Source organism: Elephantulus edwardii, unplaced genomic scaffold, assembly GCF_000299155.1.
Source record: "Elephantulus edwardii isolate Elephantulus edwardi_28Jun2011 unplaced genomic scaffold, EleEdw1.0 scaffold00134, whole genome shotgun sequence".
NCBI classification, from domain to species: domain Eukaryota; kingdom Metazoa; phylum Chordata; class Mammalia; order Macroscelidea; family Macroscelididae; genus Elephantulus; species Elephantulus edwardii.
Genome location: NW_006399884.1, coordinates 2774359 through 2781050, shown reverse-complemented (window position 1 = coordinate 2781050; position 6692 = coordinate 2774359). Strand labels below are relative to the sequence as shown.

Sequence of the window (6692 nt, the reverse complement as noted above, 5' to 3'; positions counted from 1 at the left end):
CCTTTCCAAGGATGATGTCCCTATCCAAGGAATAACTTCTATCAAATGTTCCAAACCTAGTGTTGCACTTGGTAAGCATTCAACAACTAGCAGCAAGAAACAAAATTCTCCGGTATCACTTTAAACAAAATGATTCATAGTAAACAAAATTAAAAAGTATGTTCCACACATTTTGGGAGAGGTTCAGACTGAAATCTGCAATTTATCCCCAGCTTTATAAAAGACGTTTTAGGTCATTCATTGAGACAGAGAATACAAAGCCTATCCCAGGAGATATTTTTTATTTCTAAAGTGCTTAAATCAATGTAGAAAGACAGAACTCACTTGTGAAACATGCTGGGTTGGGGTTTTTTTTAAAGATTCCTTTCTGCCCACAATCCATTTGCCAACCTCAAAAAGTTTAAAATATCAGCACAAAAGAATTCCACTTTTAGGAGTGCCAATTGTTTATCTTTAAATAGATAAAAAGGGGGACTGTGTGCATAAATTTTCACTTTATCTGACCCAAACTCAAACCCAAGTTGGAGGAGCAGAACTTCCCTGTGAGGTTTCTAAGGCTGGCAGACTTTCCCCTCAGAGGAGTAGCGGGTTGAACAGGCGATCTTTTGGTTAGCAGCCACACTCTACTGAGCCGCGTCCCAGTGTCCCATAAGGACAAATACTGTATAAGACCATTATAGAATATATATAAGGATCCATGGGGAAGGGGGCAGCAGAGAGGTAAGGATAGGCAGTCGAGGAAGGGAGCAGGGGTTAATCATAGGGTCACACAATTTGATTGGTGGAGGGAGGGATGAGTAAAGGAAAGACTTGTTGTGAAAAACAATGTATATGAACTTTGTAAATAAACCAGTATAGAATTAAATTTTTATTTAAAAAGAAACACAACAAAAACAAAAATAAATAAAACAATATTCAGACTTAAATCAATTTTGTGATCAAGGTGAGCGTCTGAGAAAGCAGTCAACTTTACAGAATTGTTTATGAACTTCTGTAACAATTTTAATGCGCTTTTATAGATCCATCTTGTTACCAATATAAAATATTCAGATAAACCAGAAGGAAATTTTAAATGAGTTTTGTCATTTTAATAACTAAAATTTTAAAGTATACAATTATCTAGCCACAGAAATTTTAAGCTTAGAAATGATAGGCCAAAGAGAAAATTCTTATATTCCCAAGATTCATAAACCATTACTATTGATATTTTAAAAGCATATTAATTGGGGCAGGTAAGGGAGAGAAAATGAAATAGTGATTCTCTATATTAAATGTTATATATTTTTTCACTTAATAATATACGACTGTAGTACATTATTGTATTTTACCATACAGTCAGAACCGACCCATAGCTGACCCTCCAGTGGGTTTTCAGAAGCAGTTAATCATATGGGAGAAGATTGCCCATCCTCACACAGAGCAGCTGGTGGTTGCTTCAGAATTGTAGCACAGCTTCTTGCCATCTTATTTTATAATATTGAATATACATATAATGCTATATATAACATATTATAATATTATATAATATTGCATACTATAATAGTGTATTATTAAGTGAAAAAATATATAATGTTCAATATAGAGAATCTCTATATTTAATCTTCTCTCCCTCATAGGGAGCCCCGGAGATTTAGTGGTAAAGAGTTGTGCTGCCAATGCAAAGGTATGCAGTCTGAACCCACCAGCTGTTATGAGGGGCAAAGATGGACAATCTACTCCCATGCTATTAACGGCCTCTGAAAACCAACTAGAGGGTAAGCTTTGGGTCAGTTGCAACTTAATGGTACATAACAGAAACAACATACAAGTTTTGGGTAAACAGTACAGTTCCCTACCAATTGACATGTTTAAACAAGCAGGTGCAGGCCCGGACGTGTTCACCAGTCTGTGCCAGGAAACTTGGAAGACAGCTACCTGGCCAATTGACTGAAAGACATTCGTATTTGTTTCCATTCCCAAGAAATGCAATCCAACAGAATGTGGAAATTATCACACAATATCATTAATATCACATTGCAAGTAAAATCTTGCTAAAGATTATTTTAAAACACCTAGACCAGTACACCAATAGAGAAGTGCCTAAAGTTCAAGGTCACCATAGAAGAGGCCATAGCACCAAGGATATCGTTGTTGATGTCAGATGGATCTTGGCTGAAAGCAGATAATACAGGAAGAATGTCTGTTCGTGTTAAAACACAATAAATTTTTTTTTTCAATCCCCAAGGCGTTTTATTGTGGAAACTGGGATGAGGCAGAGGGGCTGTGCCTAGAAGAAGGTGTTGGGCCGCTTGGTGGTGAACCGTGGCTTGTGCTGGCAACGCAGGACCCGGTGGGGCAGTGGGAACTTGATCTTGGAGTCATGGAACTGCTTGACTGCAGGTCAGCGGCACTTGTTGGCTGCGATCTCCTCCACCTTCATGATCTGGATAGAGTGGGCCCTGGCACGATGCCGAGCGCCCATGTTGCGGTCTGCAGGGAAAGCAAGCACAATCCTCCTACCATATACTGTGCAGTCCCAAGTGACCCCACAAGGTCTAAGCACTGGCCACTAGGAGTGTAGAACTTCCTTATTCACTTCGAGGGGCACAGCACAGCCCCTAAAAGGCGGCAAAGTCCACATGCTATATGCACCACCATTTAAACAAAACACAATAAATTGACGTTGCAAAGGTATTTGACTGGGTGAACCATAACAAATTGTGACTAGCATTGAAAAGAATGGAAATCCCAGAATACTTAATTGTGTTCATGTGACATCTAGACCTAGACCAAGAAGCTATTATCCGAACAGAGGAAAAGAACTGTGAATGATTTAAAATCAAGAAAGATATGCATCAGAACTGTATCCATTCTTCAGATCTTTCAATTTATATGCAGAGAAAATAATTTGAGAAACTGGACTTTATGAAGAAGAATGTGGTATCAGGATCCAGGGAAGACCTATCAACAAATTGCATTATGCAGATGACACAGCCTTGCTTGCTAAAAGTGAAGAGAATTTGAAGCACTGGCTGTAGAAAGGAGATCAAAGCCTACAGTCTTCAATGTGGATCACATCTGAAGATCAAGAAAACAAAAATATTCATCACTAGATCAATAGACAACATAATGAATCTATTCTTTTCTCCACCTGGGAGAAGAGTTTAAGGTTGTCAGTTATTTCATCTTATTTAGTCTCACAATCAAAACCTTGGAACCAACAGTCAAGAAATCAGAAGACATATTACATTGGGAAAATTTGCCATTAAGGACCTCTCCAAAAAGCTAAGGTGCAATGATGTCAGTTTGAAGAGTAAGGTGCACCTATACCATGCAGGTATGAATAACTACGTTTCCCACAAGCCTGCTAGTCAAGCCCACCTTCAAATCTTGGAGCACAGAGCACGGGGACAGAAAGGTGGAGCCACGGGGTACAACATGTGTGGCAGAAAGTGTCTCAGTGGACCTATACCATGCAGGTACAAATAACTACGTCTCCCAGAAACCCACAGATCAAGCCAGGAAGGCAACATTATGTACCAAATCTATAGGATTCATCAACCTCCCCTGGGAAACTCTTATAACATAAATGGAGAAGATGCCCTAAGGCACAAGAAGTGAATCCTGGAGCAGAAGTTCAAAACTCCTTAAGTCAAGAGATACTGCCTGCAGAGAAAGAAACTGGCAACAGCTTGAGGTGTTAGGGATCACAGAAGACCAGAAAGATTGACATATAGGTCATCATATCAAGGGCTGGATAGGGGAGATTGATGTTGAATGAAGTAGGTGAGAGTAGATGTAAATGCTGGTGGAGTAGAACAAGGGGTGGCTCAAAACATACCTGGCAAGGGTGGGGACAAGATGGAATCTATTGGTTTTTTATACTACAGGAAAATATCTTTAATCTGCTCTTTTCTTTAAAATGCTTGTCTGTCAGATAATGTTCTAAATCTGAGCAATCAAATTAAGAAGACTAGGAAGAAGGTGATGGAAACAGTTTGAAAGTCATCTACAGGAGCTGGTTCTACAGAAACCTGGTTTAAATTGTTTTTTGTCAAACATTCTGCTGCTGTACAGAAGTAACTCATAGTTGTTGTGATGCTAAACACAGTGACACTGATTTTCCAAACACAATAATGGTTACTCATGGTGGACAATATTTGGTGGAGCTTCTCGATTAAAACAAGCTTGGAAGCAGGAGAGGCATCCACTTCCAAAATGCTTGCTTCTGGAAATTCTATGAACAGTGCTCACTCAGGTCTTTCCTTTATAGGGTCACTATGAGTTTTCAATGACTTGACGGCACTTAACAACAACAACAACATGAAGAAGGACTGGCCATACAATTCCAAAATAGTAGGCCTTTGAAAGTTCTATGTACAACAGAGCACACTTAGACTAGCAGATTAGGCAACTGAGGATGAGTCCTCAAGTAGGGGAACAACTAGAAGGAGGAACAGCTGTAAGTAGACACTAGTTATTGGAACATGGAATGTAAGAACCATGAATGTAGGAAAATAGGGTATTTATTGTTAAGAAGGAAATGGAACACATAGATATTGACATACTAGGTATTGGCAAAATGAGATGAACTGGCATGGGACATTTTGAGTCAGGGGATCATATGATCTACTATGCTGGAGATGAAAACCTGAGGAAAAATGGGGTTGCTTTCAAGTTAAAAAAGTCATTTCTAGATCCATCTTGAAATACAATGTTGTGAGTGACAGGATAATATCCATACACATACAAAGAAACCCAGTGAATACAACCATTGTTTAAATATATGTACCAACAACCAGAGCCAAAGAGGAGGATATAGATTTCTACTAACTTTTGCAGTCAGAGATTGATTGAACATTCAATCAAGATGCATTAATAATGGGTGACTGGAATACAAAACTTGGAAACAGAGAAGAAGAATCAGCAGTTGGAAAACATGGAATTGGTGACAGAAATGAAGCCAGAGGTAGAATGATAGAATTTTGCACAATGACTTATTAATTGCAAATACATTTTATAAGAAACATAAACGCAGGCTATACACATGAATTTCACCTGATGGTATGTACAGGAATCGGATCTATTACATCTGTGGAAGAAATCATTGGGGAAGGTGCTGATTGTGGAACAGATCATCAATTACTCATATGCAAGTTCAAGTTAAAGCTAAAGAAGAGCAAAGAAGTGTGGCATCAGGATTCTCCAACAGATTCATCAGCAATCTGTGTTATGCAGATGACACAATCCTGTTTCCTGAAACTGAGGAGGACCTGAAGTGCTTGCTGCAGAAGGTCAAGGGCTGCAGCCTTCAGTATGGATTGAAGCTCAACATCAAGAAAACAAAGATTCTCACCACTGGGCCAATTGGCAGCAGCATGATGGATGATGAAGAGAGAGTTTGTTGACAGCTTCAGTTTGCTTGGCTCTACAAGCAACACTCTTTGTACCAGCAGTCAGGAAATTAAAAGATGAATTGCATTGGAAAGTCTGCTGCCAGAGACTTCTCCAAGGTACTGAGGAGTAACGATGTCAATCTGGAGACTATGGAGCTCCTGATACAGGCTATGGTCTTTGCAATTACTTGCTATGCATCAGAGAGTTGGACAATGACTAGAGATGATAGAAGAAAAGCTGATGCCATTAAGCTGTGGTCCTGGAGAAGAGTATTGAATACACCATAGATGGCTAGGAGAACAAACAGGTTCATCCTAGAAAGGGTGAAACCAGGTTGCTCCTTGGAGGCAAGGATTCTGAAGCTTCATCTGACATACTTTGGGCATGTTGTGAGGAGGGACCAGGCCTTGGAGAGGGACATCATGCTTTGGAGGGTGGAGGGACAGTGTAGGAGAGGAAGACCCTTGATGAGATGGATTGATTCAGTCAATGGGGTCATGGGGATAGGCATGTTGGAGACAGTAAGATTGACAAGGTATAGAACAGGGTTTAGGGCTGTTGTACATCGGGTCGCTGTGAGTCACAGGTGACTCAACAGCACATAAAAACAACCCAAACGTTGGTCTTTTCAATTATTTGTTATGCATCTGAAAGCTGCACAATGAATAATGATGACTGAAAAGAGTCAGTTGGCCTTTGAGTTATCGTGTTGGAAAAGTGTGCTGAATATCCCATGGACTGCCAAAAGAATAAACAAGTATGTCTTGGAGAAAGTGCAACCAGTGAGCTACTTACTTAGAGGGGAGGATAAATAAGCTTCATCTCACATACTCTGGGAATGTTAGAAAAGGCCAGTCACTAGAAGAAGATAGCATGCTTGGAGGGTAGAGTTTCAGTGAGAAAGAGAGGAATACCTTCAACAAGATGGACAGACACAATGACTCTAACAATGGGCTCAGTATATCGGAGAAGACAAGGATGGCACAGTTTAGACCAGGGTTCAGATTTATTGTTAAGAAGGTCATTATGAGTTATACTCAACTCAGCAGTACCTAACAACAACAACATATGTTTTTTCCCAAAGTGATGGGATACTTTATGTAAAGTTATTTTTAAAAACTATTTAATAGGACTTTGCTGGGAGATCTGCGACCCAGCCTTCCTGTCTGCTACCACTGCAGCCTTCCTGTCTGCTACCACTGCAGGTACCGACTACAGTTCCCAGAGGTCTGTGGGGAAATGCCATCTTAGTAAACTTGGACTTTGCTGGGAGATCTGCAAGGACAGCAGAGGCATTTCCAGGCCGGGGCTTGCGA

At 40.0% G+C, this 6692-nt stretch overlaps 1 pseudogene; it reads left to right on the top strand.

Annotated features, from left to right (window-relative positions):
* LOC102843713 overlaps positions 1 to 6692 on the top strand; it is a 59496-nt pseudogene that overhangs the window by 38816 nt on the left and 13988 nt on the right.